We start from the raw sequence: 27,622 nt of genomic DNA, 5'->3' as shown, positions 1-27,622 counted from the left end.
CCCCACGGCTCACTCTCTCTCCTGCTCATTTCTCTCTCTTCCCTCGTGCATGTCTCTCTTCCACTGCTGCGCATGTCTCTCTCTTTTACAGTGCTTGGCTCGCCCTTCCCCTGAGCGCGTGTCTCTCTCTTCCCCTGTGTGTCTCTTTCCCTGCTTGTGTCTCTCTCTTCTCCAGCATGTGTCTCTCTCTGCCACCGCGTGTCTCAATCTTTCCCTGAACATGTCTCTGTCTTCCGCCACACGTTGTGGTCTGTGACCCTCCCAAGTGTGTTGCCCCTTTAAGGGGAATGTGTCCCTCCCCTGTGTATTGCCCTTTTAACAAAGCTAATAAAAGGACACGTGCACCAGAACGGCTGCAGACTCCCAAAGGGGAACGACTGAGTCTGTGTCTCATTCATGTAGGCCTGCAGGCCCACACTGTGGAAGCACAGACCTGCAGGCAATGATACAGTGGTACCCTCATGCCAGTACGGTGGCAGAGATCCGCATGGTCATGGGCATGGCACGCCCAGCCCCGACTCCAGATGGAGCTGCCTGGTCCATGGGGCCTGCTGGACGTCCAGAGCAGGCCCCAAACTACGGAGGCACTGGGCCTCAAGAGTGATGATGTTCATAGCACCACAGGGGCCTTCTGGATGTCCATAGCCGGCCGCCACAACATTAGTGATGAGGAGAAGAACCCTTTGGGGGGGGTCTCCCTGTCTGCGGTTTTCCGATGTCTTTTTTTTCTTCCTTTTCCCTTCCTCTTTGTGGTTGTTGAGGAAAGGAGGGAGAGATGCTGGCCCCCTGTTTGGGGTGGGAATGCAGCATGCAGCATCCATCGCCACAAAAGGAGGAGAGGAGCTGGCACCTGCTGTGGGAGAGAGAGAAAGCAGTATGCAGCATCCATCGCCGTGAATGTGAGGGTGTAGGAGCGGCATCCATCCCTGTCAGGGTGGTGGAGAGAGAGTATGAGAGAGCCGTGCCAGTGATCTCCCCGGCCGTGGCCCTCTGAGGAGGGTGCTCGTGCAGCGGGGTAGGAGTTTGCCTACAGAGAGGGTGATGAATAGATGCTCCGGTACGGAGCGAAAAGAAGTGGAGTGCTCACCCCCACCTGAGGCAGCAGTGCTGATGCAGCCATCTGCACCGTGATATGCGGCACCTGCCGCAAATAAGATGGAGGGAGTGCCCTCCCCGACCCACCGGCAAGTAGCAGAGGCCCGCCGGCAGGAGGAAGGTGACAGGAATGGTTGGGTTTCCCCCCCCCCCCGCAATGGGGGAGTGAAGCGGCCACAACCGAATGAAGAAGTGAAGTGGCCACAGGGGAGAATGGAGCAACCTCAAAAACAAAGGGACCTCCCGCCTAGGTGAGTGCCCGGCCCTCGCAAACCATGGTATCAGCCTGCGTTTCACCGGGCAAGAGCACAGTGTAGGCCTGGGGCCACCTGGCAAAAGGGGGTAATGCCCTAGTGCCGGCACTCAGAAAACAAGGCCCGCTGAGAGTTTGCTGTTCACGGGCCCAACTGGCAGTGATTAGAGGAATGCAGCAGCCCCATCTCGGCACTGCAACAGTAAGAACATATGGCTCCATGGTGATCCTGGCCGCCAGCGATGAAAAGTGAAGGTGCTCCGTGTCAGGTTTTGAAAGGTAACCCCCTACAGATCTCGGGCCAGCTGCGCAGTAAAATCTAATACAATCCATGTCGGGGCATGAAGGTAGAGGACTCCCTGCAAATCCCGGGCTGCCGGAGGTGAAAAGATAAAGTGCCTCATGTGGGCACAATGGAATAAACATGCAAAGGGTTCCCCTGCAGATCCCGGGCCCCGCAGACGGTGAATATTTCCATGCTATGTCAATGGAGCTGCGGGTAAGGAGAGAGAAGCCCAGCTGCTCCATGGACATTTCCGGGCCACACAGCGGTGAAGTGTCCAACAGCTCCACGTCGGAGTATGAGATGAAGGTGGCCCCTACTACACATCTCGGTCCGCCTGTCGGTGAATCATGCCAGGATATCAGTGCTCCAGCCACCCCAAACAGTAATCCTGGGCTTTTGGCAGTGAAAGAAAGGAAATACTGCTAGATGGTGGAGTGAGAATGGACATGCTCCGAGATTCTGAGCTTTTCAACCGGGAAGAAAGGGCAATGAAACAACATGGCTGACAGGTCACACATTGTCATCCATGTCTGGCAAACGCAGACCTCAAGCCCACCACCCAGAAGAAGTACTGGGAAGCAGAGATGGTTGCAGTTCAATATGAGTGCCAGTGTGCCCTCCAGTCTCCCGACAGTGATGAGACACCCCTGCCATGTCGTCATCATGTGGCGCAGTCAGGACGCTCTGCTACCTGTGTCTCGCTGACTGTCCAACATCAATGGACTACGCCGATGTGGCCCCTGGTTCCCACCACGTGCGGCTTTACCGGCCTTTGAACTGTAACATCAACTGACCTGGAATGACTATCCTGAACGGACACTGGAACAAAGTGAACTGGTCTCCTGCAATCATGCAAGTGCTCATAGAGGACGCAGTAACCATGTGTTTAAATACTGGAGGCCTGCATGGAAAGTATGTGTTTTAAATGGTCCCAGTTAAATGTATGTGGATCTGTATTCCCGTAGGTTTGTAGGCTTGCTTTAAATGTTGCCAGCAGCTAGCAATGGCGTCATTCAGTGGTGGAAGTTCCACTGGCCCCATGTTAATAAAGGGTTTTGAAGTATGTGGTCGAGCTGTCAACATTTCCTCAGGCAGTTCGACAACCGCAACTGTCACCTGCGGGTGATGTATTATTATGTGCTGTATGTCTATAACTATGTGAGCCCCACCCCATGTGTGTAGCAGTGGCATATCCTATTTGTAGTAGATCCTACGATTCTGAAGTAGCCTAAGTAATGTTGTTCTGAAACGGGGGGAGCAAATTGTTTATGTTTTAGTAACATGTGTTTGTTTGTTATGGAAAAGGAGGAGTGTGGTGTGTGACCCTCCCAAATGTGTTGCTCCTTTAAGGGGAATGTGTCCCTCCTCTGTGTTTTGTCCTCTTAACATGGGCCATGACTGCGTCATGGGCCAAGCTAATAAAAGGAGCCTCTGCAGACACGCGCACCAGAACAGCTGCAGACTCCCAAAGAGGAACAACTGAGTCTGTGTCTCATTCATGTAGGCCCACACCATGGAAGCACAGGCCTGCAGACCATGATGCCATGGGACCCTCGTGCCAGTACGGTGGTAGAGGTCTGCATGGTCCTGGGCATGGCTCACCATGCCCCTACTCCAGATGGTGCTGGTGTCCCATAGCACCATGGGGCCTGCTGGATGTCCAGAGCAGGCCCCAACCCCCAGAGGCACTGGGCCTCCAGTGTGCTGATGTCCATATCACCACAGGGGCCTGCTGGATGTCCATAGCAGGCCCCCACAACTCAGGTGTCCCTCTGTTCCACAGCACATCTTTGTCTGTCCCTGTGTGCATCCCTGTCTTTTCCTGCATGCATCTCTGTCTTCCCCTGTGCACGTCTTTGTCTTCCCCACATACATCTGTCTTCCATCGCCTACGTCTTTGTCTTCCACCTGTCTTCCTTTGCATGCTTCTCTGTCTACCCCCTGTTTGTCTCTGTCTTCCCCCACGCATGTGTCTGTGATTTCTGGTAAATGTTTGTCTCTCCTGCATGTGCCTGTCTTCCCCCACACGTGTCTCTCTGTTACCCATACGCGCCTCTCTCTTCCTTCATGCGTGTCTTTCTCTTCCCCTGCATGTGTCTCTCTCTTCCCCTGAGCTCGTCTCTATCTTCCCCTGTGTGACTGGGCTATTTCTCTCTTCCCTGCATGTGTCTCTCTTCTCCTATTTGTGTATTTCTTCCCCATGCATGTCTTTCTACCCCCACACATGTCTCTCTCTTTCCAATGCACGCCTCTCTCTACTGCCACATGCGTCTCTCACACCCTCCACTTGTCTCTATCTTTCCCTGTGTGTCTGTGCTATTTCTCTCTTCTCTGTGGGATATATTGACCAACTCAACAGTATTTCCCCACATCACCAAGCTGCATTTCGCAGAAACAGCAAAATGGCTGCGCTGGTTCCTGTGAGCACCATGGCCTCAAAACTGCGTTTTGCAGCAGCAAAAAGATGGCTGCACCTTCTTGCCAAGCATACATTGGGCAGGATGGAACAAAGCGACACACTGAAAGAGTGTGTCAGTGTGTTCTGACATATACAAAAGGAAATGGAGTGAAAAGGCAGCACTGCTTTGCTAAAAGCCCAAGATCTCCATTAAAAAGGAAACTTTTCACCTTTAAAATAATGCTGCTGATGCTGTTTCCATCTCTTCTCCCTTAAATTACTGTGATTAATAAGGCCATGCCCAGTATCTCATTGTGCCTCAGCAAAATCAGGCATGATTTCTGAATGACAGGCCTGTCAAACCAACTTTGAGAAAAATCAACAAGGAGCTTCACTTTTCCCGCACGGGAAAACACGTTAATTTCTTTACAAATGTATCAAAGCTCAGTAGTTCAAAAGAGACTCCAGCTATCTGAGCCATGTCAGTTTCAATGCATCTGTGCTTCAGACAAAACCCTGCGCTCAGAATTGTTGCCCACTAACTGCATGCCCGCTGACTTCCTGCTATCCTGCAATCCTGCCATACAGCTGACCTTTAGCATCCAGTGACCAGAATTGCCAGTCCAGAAGTGCCATCCGGTGACCAGAACTGCCCAGCTGTTTGCCAGGCACGCTGTCGTGTAGTGACCAGAACTATTGACGGTCCAAAACTCCCAAATCTAAAAGTGGACTGTAAGTATAAATCACCGCCCCATAGAAATCCATAGCATACCTTGTTTTGCCTTTCTCCTTATTGCATCCTGTCCTTATCCAGATAACTTGTTGAAACTGTCAGACTCATTCTTGCAACCCTGCCCTTGATTTCTAGTGCTAGCACATCTTTCTATTCAATTTTGTCTTGTGTAATCCTATGCCATTAGTTATATTTCGAGTGATCCGACTGGTTTCTGCCAGGGTTGGGCGCTGTGGTGACAGGGTTGAAATTGCGAATCAACCCTGGATCTTACTGTGTCCCTCTTTGGTGGGCTAGCCTGAATACTCTAATGTAAAGTAAAACTGTTCTTGTTACAACAGATTTCCGTTCCTAATTCTCGGATTCATTTTACTCAAATCGCACCTTTTTATATCTTGTATAACTCCTCCAATTTACCAACTAGAGACCTAGTTTCACTTCTAGAATATCATTTGGTAATCCATTCTTTGTCATTATTAGTGTCTTTGCATTGTTGTCAATGATGGGGCTCACCTGAGTTTCGTTGTCAGAATCACAGGATGATAAATTGGAGTCAGCAGGTTTTTCAGTCTTGTCCAAAGTTCCTTTCTTGGAGAAGAGATAGGGTCTGTTCCGGTAGCTAGCCACAGTGGTCACGCTGGAGAACAGACAGTAACCAAAAAGGCAATCTTCCTGCTTAGCCCACGAGGGGAAAAAGCCAGTGGCACAAAACAAACTGTTGTTGTTTGAAGGATACTGGACGTCAAGGCTTGTCTGTATGTTTCTTTCTTAGTAGCAGCGGAAACACTCCAATGAAGGTAAGGCATAGGAAGAAGGAGTGTGACAGGGATGTTCAGAAGCTCTTCCAATGGTGGTTGGGAGCAGGTAGGTAAGTTCATCAAGAAGGGTGAAGTATACACGGTGAAGGGGTTTGGCAACCCGAAACGTAGTCAGAAAAGAAGCGCCTCGGGCGGCGTAGTAGATAAGCTGACAGGAAGCGAACGGCAAAGGGATGCCGGAAACGATAGAACAAAAAGGGAACATTGGGAAGACCACAAAAGACCCGGAAACGGGAGAAACGAAGGCGAGGCACGCCGAAACAGAGAGTACGCCGAAAAGATGGCGAGCAGAAAACTGGAAGCACAGCAAGGGAAAAGAAGAATCCAAATGGAAGTAGGCAGATGATAGCTGGAGCCAAGATATGCTGTTACCAGAGGTAGCAGCGGAGCGAGGAAGAGAACAGATGCAATGCGATGAGAGGGCGTGGCTACCCTCGCTATGAAGGATGAACAGCGTAACAACTAGAGCGTTGCAACACGCACCGTAATGGGTCCTCTACCAATCATTCCATCGTGACCAAACTGTCCATCGGTTTCTCCTCATGACAATTGTTGCTTTAGTGAGGAATTATATTTGCTTCAAGGTTTTTAACACACATTCATTATTTATTTGTCCATTTCCGAGTGTAATTTCATAACATTGCAAGGGGTTTAAAATCTGTTGTTCTCTCTTATTTGGGGAGGGAAGGTCAGATTTGGATTCCGTTTCCTGTTTCTTATTCCTGATTACCTGCTGCTTCTGTGTATCCACTCCAAATTGAGTATTTGTGAGTTGAGGGAACATTGTAAGGGGAAATTCTAACTTGGGTGCTATCTTTCCTAAATCAAAAGTGTTCCTATTCCGCGGTGCTGTGTATTCTTCCACTAGAAGGTTAAACCCTGTGCATTGCTCACATTCTCATTGTAATTATCACCCCGTTGGTGATTGCTGCCCTATATTAAAAAGTGTATGATTTCTTTTGAATTTTTAAATAAATAAGTAAATATTGTATTTTACCAACCACCCTGGTTCATGGTCCATTGTGACCCGGGGTATTTGAAAAGGGGATGTGATATGAGTGGTGTACCATCTCAATATTGAATCTATATAATATAAAGAGATAAGCATTTCAGTCGTGCGCTGCATACTAGGCCGAGACCAAGGTGTGTGTCGCCTGATTGAAATCGTTAACAAATTTGGGGGCTCGAGTCCGTGATTGAGTTTGGGTACCACACGTGCAGTCTAGCACAGCAGACTAACCTGAAGGGTAGTGATACTTTCTGTGGTTGGAATACTGTGTTACACAGTACAAGCGCCTCTCAAAAACAAATACTATAAGTACCAGGCCTGTGTCTAGAAAACTAAAACTAAAATTAACCCCAAAATAGACAGAAAAGCAATAGAATACAGCTTACCCTTACATTACATTACATTACATTACATTACATTTGTTAAGCGCACTATTGCCCTTAGGCATAAAGGTGCTGACAAACAAAAAGACATATAGCACAAAAGAGGGCAGGCTTAGAGATGAAAGATCATAAGACTCCTCAGCAGGTTATTCCACTATCCTCTATTTGGAAACATCCTTATGTTCCCAAGATCAGACAAATAAATATGTCTTCAGTTCCTTCTTGAACGATGCAAGAGAGGAGTGACTCCTCATACTTGAAGGAAGGTTGTTCCAGAGCGAGGGGGCCCTCACCTCAAATGCTCCCTTTTCCGCCTTTGTTATTTTACATCTTGGCTGTATAATTTGATTAGAGAAATCAGATCTCAGAGAACGTACATTACTATTAGAAATTATATACTGCTGTAAATACTCGGGCATTACTTGAAGCCGGCATTTGAAAACAATAACCAGTACTCTAAAATATGAATCCTGGCTTCAATAGGTAGCCAGTGTAGAGAGCGTCTGGCCACCGTTACATGGCTATTCCTTGGAAGTCTAAGAACCACTCTAACCGCCCAATTCTGGGCTACCTGCAGTCTATGCAGCTCTTTTTGATTAATGCCCAGCAGGAGGCTGCAACAATAGTCCAATTTGGCATCTATAATTGCCCTGGCTATGGTCTCCGCACTTTCCTACGAAATCATGGGCCTCAGATGAGCCAAAAGTCTGATATAATAGACTACCCCTGCTGACTCTGAGAGATTAGCCACCTCCTGTAGCCTTGGAATTAAGATAGAGTGCTCAACCAAATCAAAGGCCGCAGACTGATCTAATGAGATTATCAGAGATAGTCCGCTTTTATCCATTTCCCTCATTAATTTTGATTTCAATTCCAATAGTGAAGTTTCCGTCCCATATTTCTTCCGAAAACCCGACTGATTGGGATGGAGGATGTAATGCAGGTCTAAGTGCTCTGCAAGTTGACTGTAAGCCACTCTATCCAGAATCTTAAGTAAGAAGGGTGTGTTGGAAATAGGTCGGAAATTTAAAGGATTATCCATTGGCAGTCCCAGTTTTTTAGAATAGGGGAAACCATGGTTGCTTTTAATTCGTTAGGCACACTACTTGCCTTAAGGGAGGCATTTATAAAATTACAGATGGCATTGATGAGCTGCGGAGGACATGTTTTTATAATCATAGAAGAGCAAGCATCGCCTCTGCATTGCGATGGTTTCATATGCTCTATGATTTTTAACAACACACTTTCTGTGATTGAATGAAAATTAAACTAACATAAATAAATAAATGAATAAAGAAAGAACATGTCCAAAATGACTATAGTAGAAATCAATATGGCTAGGAAGCACCTTCTGCACAAGCTATTTGTCAGAGGTGAGTGGCCAGAACAGGATGAAAAAGTCTGGCTACAAGAAATAACACAACAGGTCACTGCCATGAACCTGGACATGTGGCAGGATGGTGGCCTATTACACCAACCTTTGAGTGAGCTATATATGACCCCAAAAATTAAAGAGGAGCAAATCAAAATTTCCAGAATCTCAGCCTATATGTATTTCCACATGGGAGTGATGCGAGAAAGACATGGGAAAAACTCACGCGCAGAATCAAGTCGAACTATTAAATAAAATCCAGACTGATCTGAATTTAGCAGAACAAAAATTAGCTAAGAGCTAAGAGTTGGAGGTAGAATCTGGAAATGATGTCATAAAATTTAAAAAAAAGATTTGTCTCTCCAACAGCAAAATAATGCAGATCGGGACCCAATTAGAGACATTGAAAGAGGAGTGTAGGGAAAAGGTTGACTCTCTAAAAGAGAGTCAACAGAAGTTAAATTAACACATACATTATAATAGAGCCTGTGCAGAGCAGATAGTTACCCTACAAGATCAGATAGAGAAATTAAAAGAGGCAAATAATAAATTAATTATGAGAGACCTCCACTCTCAAGCAGAATTTGATCAGGAGCGCCAGAAATCCAATATCATCAAGAAACAAAGGGATGAACTGGCTGAACTGAGGGGCACCCTAAGCCAGGAGAAATACGCCCTAGGCCAGGAAATAAGCAAGTTAAAAACAGAGTTACAGGGAAGTGAGTTAGCCCTCCAAAAACTAAATGAACCCAAAACAGAGTATGGGAATCTACTGGAGCACGCCCGACGGGTAGAAGGTGCTCTGGAAGAGAACACCCAAACCAAAGATGCACAAAGTCAGGAGGTGAGTCTCCTGCAACAGAAATTGTCTCATTATGCTTAAACCATACAGGAAGCACAGAGAGACAATGAAGGCCCTCTGTGAAAAGAATGATGGGCTCCACAAACAAGTAGCAGCGCAGGAGCGGGTCATAGAGGCCAGTAAATCCTTGATAGCTGAGCAAAAGGTTATGATCTTTGCTTATTATCAAGAAGTAGGGGCTGAGAAGGAGAAACTAGCGAGGTTAGAGAAAGAGGGTGCTAGATGTAATCCTAACTGGAGGGACCCCAAACAGATAGAGAGGGACAGGGTAACCCCTGGTCATAGTATAAGGACCTCTGTACTAAGGGACTCAAACCCATTTAATGACAGATCAGCGCCCCCCAGAAATTGATGGACGGGCATCCCTGTATAGATATTCAAACCTTAAGGCTGATGTCTCTGACAGGGAAGTCTCCTATGAGGGGAGGGTCAGGGAATTAGATCCACAGAAATACTACCTTCCAAGGGACCAGTGGGTTCAATTTGATGAAAAACCAAATGAAATGAGGCCCAAAAATAGCATCCTGAAGACCTCTACCCAATTAGGGCAGTGGGGGGATACTCTGCCAACCCTGGGAGCAGGAAAGAGTCAGAAGCCTACTCTCCTGAGCACCACAGGGATAGAGAAACTAAGCCCCTCCACTTTGCAAGCCCCTCTCAAGCTCACAGAATCAGGGAGGGCCTAGATGATCATGAGGGGACCTCAAGTAGTAGCGCCTCTGAGTCTGAGGGCGAATGGAGTCGGATGACTAAGCCAAAGAAGGCAAACAAACTCAAGAGAGTTATGACAAAAGACCACATTAGGCATATTAAGGCAATTAGGAGTTTCATAACCCCATAACATAAAAACGCAAAATATTCTGTTTGGGAACACTTGGAACTCTATGAACAGATGATGGACAAAGACAACCAGAATTGCATAGAGTATGTAAAATTGACCTTCTCAACTGAGTACTCCAGCTTCTTTTCTGGACTGGAGGACCAGAACCATTCAAGATGGTCCATCTACAGGGTGGCCATCTTGAAACACCTTTCTGCCCACAGAAACCCCCAAGAGGCTCGCAAAGCCGACTACAATCTGCAGTGCATGGAAGATCAGGCCCAACGAGAATTTGTGCAGGAGCTCAAACGCGTCTTTGCACAAATCACTAGGAGGGTGCGCGCTGATAGCAGGGAGTTCATAACCACCTTCTTTCATGCACTCCCCAAGTATATCATGACCCAGCTGATGAGGGATTTCCATAACACAAGATCTCTGGACTGGGTCATAGAGCAGGCAACCCGCATTTATGAGGTCCAAGAACCTGCAGAAATACAAAAATCTGTAAAAACCCCAAAACCAGCCAACACCCCTGCTGCTGCTAAGGTGGCGCACGTGAAGGTTGCTCCCATTTTAGACTTAGAGACGGGGGGGCCTAAAAATTTACCCACGCAAAATCGGCAAAATCAGAGACCCAGGAGGCCTTCAGGGCAATCTCAAACAGGTGGCAGTCAGGTAGGTAATCCCACTAATGGGACCCCTAACCCCCCTGATTATATCAGTCACAGGTACAAGGGCAACTGACCAATCCTGGGGTGTGTATGGACTGCCCCAGCCCAAGGGGGGGATCCAATCAGGTAAGTACTGCCCCGGGAAACTTCCCTCCTAAATTCCCCCAGGAGGGCAGTAACTCCCCAAATGATGGGTTACGTTTCTTCCCCCGCTACTCACAAAATCCCAACCTGCAGGACAACCCTCCTTTCATCCCCCGATTTCAGGAACCCAGACAACCCATTCCGGGAGAGAGGAGGCCAAGGGTGGAGGGTTACCAAAATTTGCCATATCCAGGGTACTATGGAAGAAGGAATAGACCCCTTCCCGTGATCCACCTGGAGTTGACCGGAGACCCCCATACCAGCCGGAACGGGTGTCCCAACTGGAGCGCCAGGTCCAAAACCTTACCCAGGATCTGGGTCGCATGTTGAGGGCTCAACAGAACCCTCAGATAAACATGGTAGCTCAGAACTCCACAAACCACGGGTCTGGTACCCCAGAACAATGATGGGGCGAGAACCCTGATAACTCACCAGCTCCAGAGGAGGAGGCACGGGGGAGGGGAGGTGTAAAGCCCTAGAGGAAGCTTCCTTCCTTACTTGTGAAGAACCCCTGGACACCCAGGAACCGGAACAAAAATCTCTTGCCCCCGAAAATCTGCAACTCAGGGAACAGAGGGTGGGTAGGAGAAATAAACAACTAAAAAAAAAAGGCCCATTTTGTGGAGGAAGTTAGTGTCCACCAATTTAAAGGGGAAGAATACTTAGAGGATTCTGTAGAAAAAATCTTCTCCTTCAGGGATGGGGGGGACTAACCGGGAATGACAGTAAAGCAGCACGCTCAGCTCCGAAAGGCGGAGGTAGCAGGACCACTCAGGAAGGGATACCAGGAAGGAAGTAGGATAACGGTACTTTGCTGGACACGAAGGCAATAACAAGGATAGAGAAAAAGGGTACACAACTTTCCGGGACGAGGAGTACAGACAAGCGTAGCGTTGAGACGCACCGAGCCGCGGGGGCGTGTCTATTTTCAAGGAAGCATGAGGGTGAATCAGAAAGACTAGACTGCACAGTTCCCTGGCGTCAGCCATGTTAGGAAGGGTCGGTGTGAAGTAGTCATTGACTGAGGGAGCAGGCTGACCAGAAGGGTCGGAATCGCCGATTCATGACAGCATGCCCCCTTCTAAACCCCAATCCACTAGGATTGCCTGGATGAGTCTGATGAAAACGCCGTAACAAGTGGTGAGCGTTCATGTTGGAGACTGGTTCCCAAGTCCGTTCGCTTGGGGGATAGCCTTTCCATTCCACCAGATATTGGAGACGACCTCTTATGTACCTGGAATCACAGATCCTGGAAACCTCAAATTCTACTTGGTTGTTGACAAGGAGTGGGGGAGGCAGAGGTGCTGACTTGGTTGATTGGTGAAATGGTTTCAATAAGGATGAATGAAAAACAGGGTGGCTTCTTCTCCAGGATTACGGTAATCGGAGTCAGAAGGCCACAAGGTTGATGATTTCAGTCACAGTGAAAGGTCCGTAAAAACGAGGTGCCAGTTTGTTGGGTCTCAGATGCCTGGGTAAGTATCGAGAAGAGAGCCATACTTTATCTCCAATAGTATAGGAAGGCCCAGGTCGCCTTTTGGCATCAGAACATGTCTTTATGTCCATCCTGGCCATTACTAGTTGTTCCTTAACTTGTTTGTGTACTGAAACCAGCTGGGCAGTCCAAGAATCCACTGATGGAGTTAATGTGGTCTGAGATAAAAGCGTGGGTAACACAGACGGATGGAACCCCTGGGTGTAAAAAAAAGGACTGGTCTTGGTCGTGGAGTGATCAGAGTTGTAAGAAAATTCAGCTACTGGAATCAATAATGACCAATCGTCCTGGACCTTCTAAGCAAAGCACTGTAGATACTGTTCAAGGGTTTGGTTTACTCTCTCAGTGATACCATTTGTCTGAGGATGATATCCCGAAGACAAGGCACATTGAATGCCCAACTGCTGACAAAGGTGTTTCCAGAACTTGGAGATGTATTGGGGTCCACGGTCGGAGATGATCTTGGAGGGCAGGCTGTGCAATCAAAAGGTGTGAGTAACAGTGCCGAAGGTAGCTTGATTAGAGGAGTAAAATGGGCCATGTGAGAAAATAGGTCTATAGTAACCATTATGGTGGTATATCCTTTGGAGGGAGGAAGATCCACAATAAAATCAGTGGCAATCGTTTCCCAGGGTCGAGATGGCAGGTCAGGTTGATGAAGCAGTCCTACTGGTTTCCTGTTGTCTGTCTTGTCTGGTTACAAACTGTACAGGCTTGTATATGTGCACGTATGTCTGAGAGCATCTTAGGCCACCAGAAGTTCCTCCGGATTGTTTAATAAGTGGCCTTGATTCCTCGTTGCCCTGAATGGAATGTGTCATGCCAACGATTCATGATCTTAGTCTCAGTGTTCTGAGTAGGAATAACCAGATTCTTGTCCCTGAAGAGATATCCATCCTTGGTTGAAAGTGCCCAGTGATTATCCTTGGTGTAATCCTTCCAAATGTCCGAAGTCGCAGTCTCTGAGCATATGATTTCTAAAAGCGAGTTGGCCTGGGCTATGAACACCATGTCAGGAAACATCTTGGGAAAGGTGAGTGCTTCTTCTGTCATGTAATCCGGTCTTCTGGAGAGAGCATCAGCAATTACATTGGAAGGACCAGGAACATGTTGAATGCAAACTGATATTGGGTGAAGAAAAAGGCCCAATGTGCTTGGCGGCTGTTTCTACATTCCATAGACTGTAAAACTTGGAGGTTTCGATGATCAGTTCTTACAAGCACGGGAAGTTTAGCGCCTAAAAGGAGGTGGCGCCATTCTGTGAAGGCTTGTCTGATGGCAAGTAGTTCCTTTTCCAGGACCAAGTAATGAGTCTCACTAGGATGTAGGGTCCGTGACAAATAGGCAATGGGGTGCTCATGTCCATCTTCTGCTTCCTGTTTGAGGACTGCCCCAATTGCATATTCTGAAGCATCAGTCTCTACCAGGAAGGGTTTGGTGATGTCTGGTTGAGCCAGGATGGGTCCACTAGTAAATTGATGTTTAAGTTTCTGAAAGGCGGCTTCTTGAATCGTGGTCCAGCAAAAGGGTGTGTTTTTCTTCAGTAGACTGACAATGGGTTGCACGATAGATGAGAACGTAGGGATGAATTTCCTGTAGAAATTAGCAAGTCCTAAGAATGACTGTACTTGTTTAACTGAGGCTGGTGCTGGCCAGGAGAGGATGGCTTTGACCTTGGTTGGGTCCATAGCCACCCCTTGAGAGCTTAGTACGAATCCTAAGTACTTAACCGTGGATACATGGAAGATACACTTCTCTGGTTTGACCAACGGATGGTGATCTCGCAACTGTTGTAAGACCAGGGTGATGTGTTCCTGATGCAGAGCCTGGTCATGTGTCGTCTAAGTAGACTATAACAAAAAGGAACAACATGTCAGAGAAGACTCAGTCCATAAAACGTTGGAATACAGCAGGAGCATTGGATAGGCCAAATGGCATCACTAGGTATTCGTAGTGGCTGAAAGGGGTTTGAAAGTATGTCTTCCATTCATCGCCTTCCTTGATGCGAATCAGATGGTAAGCTCCTCGCAAATCCAGTTTAGTGAAGATCACCGCTCCACGTAATGCCTCCAGTATGTCCGAAATGAGTGGTAAGGGGTATCAATCTTTTAGGGTACATTTATTCAGTCTCCGGTAATCCAAGCATGGACAGAGTTCCTTAGTATCCTTTTTTGGTATGAAGAACAGGGAGGCTCCAGCAGGGGATTTGGACGAACGGATAGTTCAGTTGGTCAGATTGGTGTCTGAGTATTCACAGAGGGCAGATTTCCCAGGCTCAGACAGAATGAACATCCTCCCAAAGGGAATGACTGCATCCTCTTCTGTATCAATAGCACAGTCTTCAGGGCGATGAGGAGGAAGTGACTGTACAATGGCGGAGGAAAATACATCTGGAAACTGATGGTATACCTAAGGTACCTGTGTAATACTGGAAACAGTGATGTGTTGCGAGTCCAAGAACCTTTCTCCTGTGGACTGTTGGGATTTCCCAGGAGGGCAATGAGTGAGACAAAACTCAGAACCCAAGAACAAGGACCCTGCTGTCCAGGTGATGCATGGATTATGTTTCTGTAACCAAGGCATGCCCAGCACCATGGGGTAACGAGCATCCCTAATCATGTCAAAGCGCAATAGTTCTTGATGGTTGTGAATGGAAAGTAATAGCTCTGAGGTTTGTTGAGTTATAGGTCCAGAGGATAGGGGTTTTCCATCTATTCCTTTGACCGCCTGGAAGACATTCTTGGTTTCTTATGGAATGTGATGTTTCTGTTCCCATTCGTCATCAAGAAAGATGCCCATGGCCCACAATCCACCAAGGCCAGGATGGAAGATATTTCCTTGTTGGGTGTAGATAGGGACACTTGGAGTAGCACCAAGGAATTCTTTAGAGAATAGTCCAGGATTAGAGGACCTTCGGAGCACAAACCTTTCTCCCGAAGCTGTGCTCCGTTCAGGACCGGGAGCTGGAGTTTCCTGAACGTCACAGAGAAGCTATCGGGCAATTTCTTACTAAATGTTTGTCTGAAGCACAATACATACAGAGACCACTGTTGATCCGCCGGGTCCTTTCCTGGGAAGTGATGGGACTCCTCAAGGAACCCAGATGCATGGGCTCTGACTCTGCCGGGCTTGGTTAGGTATTTCTTTTTCCTTAGGGCTGGTGTATTCAGGTAAGAGTTTTTGTAGAGGACTCCGTGTCTTCCTCTTCTCAGCCTTTCTTTCTTGTATCCTGAATTCGATCTGTAGAGGCAGATCTAAGAGGGCCTGGAAGGATCTGGGATGGGCTACACTGGCCAATTCATCCTTAACCTCTTCCATTTAATCCACGTTGGAACAAAGTTAAGCAAGCTTCAGGGGTCCAGTCAGCGTCTTTAGCCAATTGTTTGAAGTGGGTCACATATATCAACATATCCTGGTTGCCCTGCTGAAATTCCAGCAGTTTTTCCTGGGCAGAATACACCTGCTCAGGACAGTCGAACATGGCCTTAAGGGCGGTAACAAATCCATCATAGTTGTCTAGTAACGAATCCCTTGCGGATACCAAAGGGGTCGCCCAGGCCAATGCATTGCCAGATAGATGAGAGATCATAAACCCCGCCTTAGCCCTGGGAGTGGAGAAATAGTAGGGTTTAAAGGTAAAATGAACCAGGCATGAATCTAGGAAGGAGCGTAATGTTTTTGGGTTACCATCATATTTATCCACTATGCCTCTTACTGATGCACTTTCTTGATATGCTGAATCCCTGGACAGAACAAGCTGTTTTAAGGCCGCATTTTCAGCCTTAAGGTTCCGAACTTCTGTAGACAGTTCCTGCATTCCTCTCATGAGGTCTTGTACGTCAGCCTCCATTGTGGAAGCAGTATTAGTTTGCTGGCGTCTCAAACTGTCAGAATCCGAGTCTTTGGATTTGTGACTCACTTGTTACTTGTTGTCCTTTTTCTAGTGTTCACAGGCTTCTTTTTCTTGGAGGAGTGGGTCTTGTAGAGGTATGGCCTTGTTTCCACTGAATCCAGTCTGCTGGCAGGTAACGAGTGTTGAAGTCCAAGGCTCCAGCCTGCGGAAGCTCAGAGGAGTCAGAGAACGTTCAGAGTTCCAGGAAGGATCCGGGAAGGGTCTGGGACAAGAGAGGACCTAACCGGGAATGACAGTAAAGTGGCACACGCATCTCCGAATGGCGGAGGTAGCGGGACCGCTCAGGAAGCGATACCAGGAAGGAGGTAGGATAATGGTACTTGGCTGGACACAAAGGCAATAACAAGGATAGAGAAAACAACTTGCCGGGACAAGGAGTACAGATAAGCGTAGCGTTGAGACCCGCCGAGCCGCGGAGGCGTGTCTATTTTCAAGGAAGCATGAGAGTGAATCAGAAAGACTAGACTGCACAGTTCCCTGGCATCGGCCATGTTAGGAAGGGTCGGTGTGAAGTAGTCATTGACTGAGGGACCAGGCTGACCAGAAGGGTCGGAATCACTGAATCATGACACTCTCACCCTCTTCCTGGACCACTCCAAAACTTCGACGGGAAGGAAATTACTGTCGAGGGGACTGCAGATTTGGAAATAAAAATTGGGCGACATAAGGTGTAACACCCTGTCATAGTCGTGACTCCCGAGTGCACACCCTGTCTACTGGGGAATGACATCTGTGTAGGTTGTCCCACCTAATAGACTGTGTGAACAAGGTCCTCTGGACTCAGACTAGCAGGCCAATGAAATTGAAACAGAGTGTCAGCCATGTTAGTTTAAATGGCACATGCCACATGGTTGAACAAAAACCTGATCATATTGAGTTTCATTTCCAGAACAATCAAATACCTAACGTGACACTAACTGCTGTAGGACAACAAACTGGTGATGGAAACTCCTCTCCATTCCTGAAAATCAACCTTCCTTCCAGTTTCAAGTGGCATTCCACACTGGAAGGAACTACTTTGAAATTCTATACCAATTCACAATCTGAAAATCCCACTTCCATTGTCAAAAGTATTGAGAAACCAGCTCAAAGTTTAGCTGATATTCAGAAAATGAGAGAACAGTTATTCATACCTATTCAGTTAAAGGAGGAGAAGGAATCTGTTCTCGCCTGAGTGTGCATGAACAACAGTAAGAGCTTCATCAGCGAAGCCATGTTCCGAAAGCTCCCAAAAGATCCATCCATTCCCACATTTAAATTGATTAATAAGTGGGAAATGGGCCTGGAAACTCCACATTCCAAACAGCTCCTGCTCTATAGGAAACAAAAGCATAGTACAAAATTGTTGGGTCGTGCGAGATGTCCCTGCTGCATTCTATTTAGGCAGTGACATTCTCAATCGGTTTGCCATTAATTTGAATCTGATAAATTACAAAGCCTGGTCCTGACTATGGGGTAATCCAATGGATTTTTGAGGATTCAGAAAAAGCATTTCGGTCAGCCCAACTGCTGCCGTATGCAGTTGAAGTTCAAATTGGAGAGGAGGTAACCATCCCAGGACGGACACGACTATTCCCACTTGAATTAAAAATTAAAAGAGGACAGAAACTGCACAATCCTGACACATATGTACACCTCAATATCCATCTCCAACAGCAGGGGTTGGGGTTAAACCTAATACCATTAGTCAATGTAGAACACAACACCATTCCAATATTGATGGATAACTAGTGTCACTCTGGGCGCAGGCACCATTATTGGAATGGCGGTTGATTACCAACATTTTTCCATGGATCTAGGTAATGAACTGATAGGACCAATCCCCAATGACTGTTTTGACAGTAATAGTGACAATGACTTACCACCAGACAAGATCTTAACCCGGCAAGGGGGGAATTTCCTGGTGAGGTTGAGGAAGAGGTGACCTGCGACATCAGACAGGATGAGGTGATCTTCCAGGTTAACAAGGACTGTCTCTCCTACCTGAAACTCTCTGTCCAGGTCAATACTCTAACCAGGGACCTCTCCACCCAGCTGGAGGAGGCAGCTGAGATAGCAAAACTGGAAGTCTTTCCAGGCTTCAGGCAAATGGTTGAGGAATGAATCAACCTAGCTGATGCCTGTGAGATTCCGGAGCAAAAGCAAAAGTTGAAAAAGGTTTTCTTAGGTTTTCAAGATCTCTTTGCGGTGGACTTGTATGACTGTGGTTGCACCGAAATCCATACAACAACAATTCCCACGGACCCTGGAATGACTCCAGTGTTTGTGAAGCAATACTGCTTGCCTCTCGCATCCATGGAGCCCTTCACGGAAATCATTAAAAACCTTGACTCCCGTGGGATAATTTGTCCAGTCCACAGCACCTTTAATAATCCGGTGCTGGGGATTTTAAAATCGAATGGCCAGTGGAGACTCCGTGCGGTCGTTAGGGAGCTAAATAAACGGGTCCACATGTCCCAATGGCCTCTCCCCTACATTGACCAGGGGCTGGCCCAGATCCATGGGTCAAATGTATACACTGTCATTGACCTGACCAATGGGTACTGGACTGTGCCTGTCAGTAGGGAGGAGCAATACAAGCTGGCCTTTACCTTCGGGGGGCAGCAGTACACCTGGGCCCAGACTCCCTTTGGGTACATCAACTCCGGCAACGAATTCAACATCTTCCTACATAAGGCCATGCCTGACTTGAGTAAAAGGGGTAACTTGGCCTATGTGGATGATGTCCTGATAAAAAGCTCAACTGTGGAAGAACACATAGCAGAAATCTGTTATGTTCTAACACAGTTGAGGGTTGCCAGAGGAAAACTGGCCTTTCAAAAGGTACAGTGGTGCCGAACCTATGTCAACTTCTTGGAGCATGAAATAACTCCTGAGGGTCTCTGTGCCCAGGAGAAGAAAGTGTAAGCACTCCTAAAAGTGAAAGACCCCACGACTCTGTGTGAGCTAAGAAGCCTCCTTGGACTGACTAATTATAGTAGGAAGTTCATTGAGGATTACACAGAGATCACAAGACGCCTGATCCATCTGTTGAAGGGGGGGTCAAGTGGGAGTGGGGTCCAGAACAAGCTGAGGCAGTAAAGCAACTAAAAAGAAGCCTCTCACAACTGCCTTGTCTAGCTTACCCTGTCAAAAACAAGGAGTTCTTCTTGGAGACAGGGTTCTCGAATACATGCTTGACAGCAGTATTATATCAAAAGCATGACAAGGGGCCTCATTACGACCCAGGTGGTAAGTTACCGCCTGGGTTGTACCTTTACCGCCATGGCGTAAACTACATTTACACCATGGTGGTTGGCGGATTTACCGCCCCATTCCAAGGAGAGCGGGGCGGTAAATCCCCTTTTCCCATTTACCCTTCCCCATTCCCATTTTTGCCCCATAGGGCATAATGGGAGTGGGGAAGGAGATAATTACGCCACTGTAAATTACGGTGCCGTAATTATCTCCAAGGTCCCTTAGCGCCATGGATTTTAACGCCTGCAAAAAGCAGGCGTTAAACTCACCCTGGCGCTAAGGGACCTTGTAATCAGGCGTTAAGGGTCGGCGCCGTTTACGGTGCCGTAAACCCCTTAACGCCTGGGTTGGAATGAGGCCCAAGGTCAATAAAGTCATTTCCTATGCAAGCAAGACTTTATCCTCTGTGGAGGAAATAATTCAACGATTGTGAGAAGGCACTCCTGGCAACGGTGTGGGCATTGAAAAATTACCTCCCGTTCATCCAGGGGGAACACATCATAGAGGAGACTGCAATACCTCCAAAGTGACAGAATCCGGGTTGGAAATGTGAGTAATTCCCGAATTACTTCCTGGATTCTGTCAATGCAAGGCTTGCCTGTGGAGGTCAGATATGCCCAAAACAAGAAGAGTCCCCTCGCGCAAGGTCTGGCTGACTTGCATGATTGTGCCAGAGAAAACTGTCTCGAGGAGGAAAGTCTTAAAACCCAGGACAACATGGAGGCGTACCTGAATTCCCAGCACAAAGTCTATGAAGAAGACAAGTGCGAGGAAATGCCCACAGTTTATGTGGACGGGTGCTCCTACCATGTTGACAACAACGGGGAAAAGGAACTGGTGGCCGGCGTTGGGAATGCCTGGGTGAATGATGCCCCACAACCCTCCGCTTGGTACAAAATTGGTCCCCGAAGTAGTCAGGTGGCAGAGTTGGTGGCAGTTCATCAAGCCATCCTCACTGCCGTCCAACACCAACTCCACGAACTGGTCATAATTACTGATTCCGATTATGTCCGGAACGGGTTTGTAGAGCACCTGGTTAAGTGGAAAACCAGAGGCATGCTATGTGCTAACAATAAACCGCTGAAACATGACAAGCTTATCCAAAATATTGATGATCTGGTCACCTCTAGTGGGATGACCATCTATTGGAAGAAGATTAAGGGTCATACCAGAATAGAGGGACCAGACAAAACTGGAAACGACCTAGGGGATCAGTTGGCCAAAACCGGAGTCATCCAGGGGGACCTCCTTGAGATCGAGTCCATGTTGGGGGAAATCCAGGTCACTGCTATCACTAGGTCCCAGACAAATGCTCAAAATGAACTCTGAACTGCCCAATGGAGTAAGGAGACCCCAGATGCTGATTTACTCATGGCACAAAGAGGGGATCCGATTATTGGTAAATTTTATCAACACATTGAGGACCCTGAGAGCTTACCCTGATGGATACCGATTACATTTGGAAAGAGGACCTCATGGTGTTGATGAAATGTCCAAAAATGTTCTGAATCCAAGACGGTTTGTTGGTAAGGAGATCCATATCTGGCTGTGACCAGTGGGTGGTCCCTACTTCATTCCGAAGCCTGATGCTAAGTCACACCCATGATGCGGCCACTGTCGGTCATCTGGGGTTTCACACTATTTTAGAAATCTTGCAAGAGGTTGCATACTGGCCACACATGAGGCAGGACCTCGACCAATACTTGAAGAGGTTCTTGTGTGTGCACAATTTCAGCCAATATCACTCACACACCAAGCTCCCCTCCAGAAGAGGGGGATGACACTGCCTTGGTCAGATTTACAAGATTTCATCGGGCCCATGATTCGCTCCTCTAGGGGGAACAAATTCATGTTAACCATAACATGCTTGTTTACCAAATGGGTGGAATGTCTCCAGGCCCCAAATTACAAGGCAGAAACAGCAGCTGCCCTGATGATCAATCATATCTTCTCGCGTTTTGGCCTACCCCAAAGGATTGAGTCAGACCGAGGTAGTCACTTCACCAGTGAATTGATGACAAATATGTGGGAGATATTTGGGGTAAAAAGGAAACCTCACATTGCATACTGCCGGTCCTCTAGTGGTGGAGTTGAGAGGTACAATAAAACCAATGTGAGCATTCTAAAAATGTTTGTGTCAGACTCTGGGCCAAGTAGGAACATCCGATTACCGCTTGTCCTGATGGCCATCAGATCTATACCTTCTCCTGCAACTACGATGTCTCCATTTGAGCTGATGACTGGATGAAGGATGGTGTTACCTCAGCATCTGCTCTATAAAACACAAGAGCAGACACTGATAAACACCTCCACAACTCATGAGTATGTTGAGAATCTAAGAAAATATCTTCAGCATGCTTTTGCATATGCTCAGCGGAATCTAAAAAGATCTGCAGAGGGGATGAAGACTCAATATGATCTAAAAACAACCAAAAAGTAATACCAAGCAGGTGACATGGTCTACTTGTACAATTTCCAAAGGAACCAGACCAAAGAGTGTACATTTTTATCAAGCTGGAAAGGACCTTTTGAAATTGAAGATAAAATGTCACCTGTCGCCTACAGAATCCGCATCCCCAAAGGCGAATTGACAGAAGAGAAATGGGTCCCTATTCATCACCTAAAGAGTTGTCACCCTAGGCACATTTTGCAAAAAATGGAGGCGCCCAGAGAGAATCAAATAGAGGAGACATCTGAAACATGAGAATAAGAAAAAGAAGAACCAGAAGGGAACAGACAGAGTTTTCGGTATAATTATGTAACAGGGAGTATTTTTCTTCATTATAAATTGTCATCATTTAATGCCTGCGTATCCCACTGCTGTCAACCCAACTGGAGGGCAGTTAGTGGGAAATGTTAGTAACCGGTGTGTGTTCTCTTCCATAGATTTGTACTCGTTGCACCTTCACTACCAAGGAGGACCTCCTCGGGGATCTGGAAAGGAGAAATCAAAGAAAATCTGGCAGTGTCACTCCACACCATAAAGGAAGATCCAAGAGAAAGCTGGGGTGTCATTCCACATTCCAACCAGAGACAGCGAGAGGAGCATGAAGCACCACTCTCTGATGGAAGAAGGACTCACACCTGACTGCTTTGCCCCATTGAGGAATCCCACTTGCCCGATTCTCCCTCGACTTGGAGTCGCAGAAGAAGCCGGGGGATATGTGGGATATATTGACCCACTCAACAGTATTTCCCCACATCACCAAGCTGCATTTGTGCAGAAACAGCAAAATAGCTGCGCTGGCTCCTGTGAGCACCATGGCCTCAAAACTGCGTTTTGCAGCAACAAAAAGATGGCTGCACCTTCTTGCCAAGCATGCATTGGGCAGGATGGAACAAGGGGACACACTGAAAGAGCGTGCCAGTGTGCTCTGACATATACAAAAGGAAATCGAGTGAAAAGGCAGCACTGCTTTGCTGAAAGCCCAAGATCTCCGTTAAAAAGGAAACTTTTTACTTTAAAATAGTGCTGCTGATGCTATTTCCATCTGTTCGCCCTTAAATCACTGTAATTAATAAGGCTCTGCCATGCCCAGTATCACATTGTGCCTCAGCAAAACCAGGCATGATGAATGACAGGCCCTGTCAAACCAACTTTGAGAAAAATCAACAAGGAGAATCACTTTTCCCTCACAGGAAAACACATTCATTTCTTCACAAATATATCAAAGCTCAGTAGTTCAAAAGAGACTCCAGCTATCTGAGTCACGTCAGTTTCAATGCATATGTGCTTCAGGCAAAACCCCTGCACCCAGGAAAATAACCATGGCTGCAGGGCAAAGTGGGAATCTGATAGAGATGTAAAAACAAATTTAATAGGTAATGCCAGTAGTGCATCACGTGTAAAAAATGGGCTTTGCAAAAGTAAAGGAGAAAAATGCCTGTTTAAAAGGTAAACTGTTGAATGAAAGCATGCCATTACCTAGCAATGTGAAGGGGTTTTGTTGCTGGTGATTATACACACATGGGCTATTTTATTCCACAGACTTGTTTTAATTCAGGACCAAATATCAGAAAATAAATGTTTTAAACCTCCTTGGCTGGATTTGCAAGCTGTCAAAAACAGGTTATTTCTGTTGGCAGAGTTAAAGCATCCCCCTAGGAAGGGAGCCACACCATAAACTCTCAGCCAGGAAGTGTGAAGAGGGGAGGGGGGCAATAAACCTTCAATCAAGCTGTAACCCCCCCACCTTGCTCTGGAGGAAGTGACAGTTGGTGGCTACTGAAGAGAGAATGAAAATGCTCCAGTGTCAAAGGATTGCCATTTGCTTCCAGAGACCAATTAATAAATAAACTTTAAAGACTTTTATCCCTGCAGCAAGAATTTGTAAAAATGTGAAAATGTTATAGTTTAAATATGATTTTATGGGCTTTCATTGAAGACATGGTAGAATTCATTGACACCTTGGGGATAGAAATGGCAAAGTATTTACAAGAAAAGCATCCATGTTGCAAATGCGAAGTTTTGTACATACATCCTTTATGATCATCCACACCCATTCATAAAGTTATAGAATTTTGAGTAATATAAATCCCATTGAAAAGCATGAAAAACTGGTAGAAGGGTGAAACAAGGTCTCACAAACTGGAGGATTGGACTGCTATGTGCTGCATAAAATATATAACCTGCTTATGTAAGTGTTTAGATGTTTCCATTGTATGAAGGTGCCATTTAGGGCAAAAATTGATTTTAAGTAAAGTAATTGTGGGAGTTTTTGGACAGTGTAAAACTCACATCATAAATCTGACATCATTTTCTGGAAATCCAACCAGCTGAGAGCGAGGCGGAGACTATCACCCTTGTCAAATCCAGTTGTTAGAGGCGTGTTTAGTTTAGCCTGCTCCAGCCATATACTTTGATGATGTCACTATGCATTATAAATAAGAGTCCCTGACAAGATTCTGGATACACACTCTTCCTGAAGTTCCTGTGCAGCATTCCTGTTCCATTCATTATCCAGATACCAGACCCCTCTACAAGGCCAAAGCATTGCTGACCCTACCCCATGGCCCACTGCAGAACCCAAGCAGTGCTGATCCTATTCCCAGCAAGGCCTCAATTCTAAAAACCCACTAATCTCCCATTAAAAAGGGGACAGCTGTGGTTCCTTTTGCATCCTGAACCAGCCTGGCTTGCTGCCCACTAACTGCATGCCCGCTGACATCCTGCAATCCTGCCATCCAGCTGACCTTTAGTATCCAGTGACCATTATTGCCAGTCCAGAAGTGCCATCCGGTGACCAGAACTGCCCAGATGTTTGCCAGGCGCGCTGCCATGTAGTGACCAGCACTATTGACGGTCCAAAAATCCCAAAACTAAACGTGGACTGTAAGTATCAATCACCACCCCATAGAAATCCATAGCATACCTTGTCTTGCCTTTGTCCTTATTGCACTCTCTAAGTCATCCTATCCTTATCCTGATAACTTGTTTTAACTGTCAGACTCATTCTTGCAACCCTGCCCTTGATATCTTGTGCTAGCGCTATCTTTCTTTTCAATTTTGTCTTGTGTAATCCTATGCCATTACTCATATTTCGAGTGATCGGACTGGTTTCCGCCAGGGTTGGGCGCTTGGGTGACGGGGTTGAAATCGTGAATCAGCCCTGGATCTTACTGTGTTCCTCTTTGGTGGGCTAGCCTGAATACTCAAGTGTAAAGTAAAACCGTTCTTGTCACAACTGATTTCCTTTCCTATTTCACGGCTTCATTTTACTCAAAGCAAACCTTTTTATATCTTGTATAACTCTGCCAATTTACTAGCTAGAGACCTAGTTTCACTCCTACAATATCCCTGGGATATACCTCTATCCTCTGCACTCCAAATCAGTGTATTTCACCCATTTTAATTAAAAGCCATTTGGGTAATTTCAGGCGAGAATTGAAAAATTTGCAAAGTTTCCCACGTGTCATTTTGCTGCAATCTGTTGTAAACTTTCCACTCATTTTCAAACGGTATGCTCTTGGTAATCCATTCTTTGTCATTACTAGTGTCTTTGCATTGTTGCTTTAGTGAGGAATTATATTTGCTTCAAGGTTTTTAACACACATTCATTATTTATTTGTCCATTTCCACGTGTCATTTCATAACATTGCAGGGGGTTTAAAATCAATTTTTCTCTCTTATTTGGGGAGGGAAGGTCAAATTTGGATTCTGTTTCCTGTTTCTTATTCCTGATTACCTGCTGCTTCTGTTTATCCACTCCAAATTGAATTTTTGTAGGTTGAGGGAACATTGCAGGGGGAAATTCTAACTTCGGTGCTATCTTTCCTAAATCAAAAGTGCTCCTATTCCACTGTGCTGTGTATATGTTCCACTGGAAGGTTAAACCCTGTGCATTGCTCACATTCTCATTGTAATTATCACCCCATTGGTGATTGCTGGCCCATATTAAAACGTGTATGATTTCTTTTGAATTTTAAAATAAATAAGTAAATATTGTATTTTACCAACCAGCCTGGTTCATGGTCCATTGTGACCCGGGGTATTTGAAAAGGGTGTGTGATATGAGTGGTGTACCATCTCAATATTGAATTTATATAATATAAAGAGATAAGCATTTCAGTCGTGCGCTGCATACTCGGCCGAGACCAAGGCGTGTGTCGCCTGACTGAAATCCTTAACATCTCTCTCACATCTCTCTTCCCCTGTGAGTGTCTCTCTCTTCCCCTGCATGTGTCCCTCTCTTCTGCTGCGTGTGTCTCTCTCTTTTCCCACATGTCTCTCTTTTCCACATGTGTGTCTTTTGCTTCTGTCAGGCGTATCTCTCTTTCCCTATGCGTGCCTCTTTTCCCATATGTGCATCCCTCTCTTCCCCCACATGCATCTCCCTCTTCCCCCATGCGTGTCTCTCTCTTCTTCAGAGTCCCTCTCTCTTCCCTGTGTGTGTTTCTCTCTTCCCCTGAACGTGTCTCTCTCGCTCTTCCCCCACATCTCCCTCTTTCCATTGTCTCTCTCTCTCTCCCACCATGTCCATCTTTCTCTTCCACCATGTCCCTCTCTATTCCCTTGTGTCCCTCTCTCTCTACCACCTTGTCTCTATTTCTCTCTTGAACTTTCTCTCTTTCTCTCTCTCTCTTTCTCATATCCCTCCTCTCTGCTTCCCCCTTCCCAATATCCTGTGATGTCATCACTACTCCAACTGCTTTGCTCTTCCTTCATTTTATCCTGTGTCTCAGAATGTTGTTTTTTCTGCCGCTCGGTTCTCTGAAAAATAAGAGTATTCAATGAGCATCTAAGCATGAATACTCTTATTTCTAAAGTTCTTTCAACTGCTGCCATCTCTACATCACCCTCTATAATATCCAACTGCTGGTTTGACACAGAATACTCTTCTTCCCCTGATTGTGGGACATATGACTAATGCAATTCTGCAATGCTATGAGCTCCTTTGTGCTGTCAAGCCTACCTTGATTGTACTTAGCTTTTTAGAAGTTGTGGTGGCTGGGTTGTTGCATGCATGCCCTCCGCAATGCATTCCCTGAATACTGGCTGATCCGTCGAGTGGTGTTGCTGCACATTCACTCTGTGACTCTTTCTCCCAGAGGTTGAAGAGAATGCTGCTTTCTCATTGGCTGTCCCACTGCAAGAGGCAAGCCAGTAAGTGACAAAGCATGGTGTCCCCATCCTCCAAGATCGATGCCTTTCAGGACTGAAGGGAAATGTATTTCCTTAGTCGGCTCTGCTGGTTTTCTGTTGTGTTGTTCCCCCAGTGTGGGATATAATGTCATTGACACCCACCTGTGCCCATAACAATTTCCATAAATGAAACACCAGCACAGGATTTTTATTTAAAGGCACTGCTTTTAGTTTCTTTTACTGCGATTCAAGAGGAGAGTAGACAACAGCTGCTGGCTTAATTCTATATCTGAAGTTCTTCTAAAAACAAACAGCCTTTTATACATTTGGTACACATAGCTTCATGACGGTGATTAACACACAGGTTAATGGTGGGCACATGCCAGAGTCTCGGCTTTCATTGGTGTAGCTGTCAACTTACTATTTGTACCCCTGAAGCCTGTTCCAAGAATACATGTGTACAAGCAAACCACAAAGGGGCTTTCTTTTTTCTTGCCATACAAGCAGTCTTCAAACATGTGCACAGTCAGTTAATTAGAGAATCTTTGGTC

The sequence above is a fragment of the Ambystoma mexicanum genome, chromosome 10 (assembly GCF_040938575.1).
Source record: "Ambystoma mexicanum isolate Mex_15411 chromosome 10, UKY_AmexF1_1, whole genome shotgun sequence".
NCBI lineage: Eukaryota > Metazoa > Chordata > Amphibia > Caudata > Ambystomatidae > Ambystoma > Ambystoma mexicanum.
Note: the sequence above shows the minus strand (reverse complement) of the source record.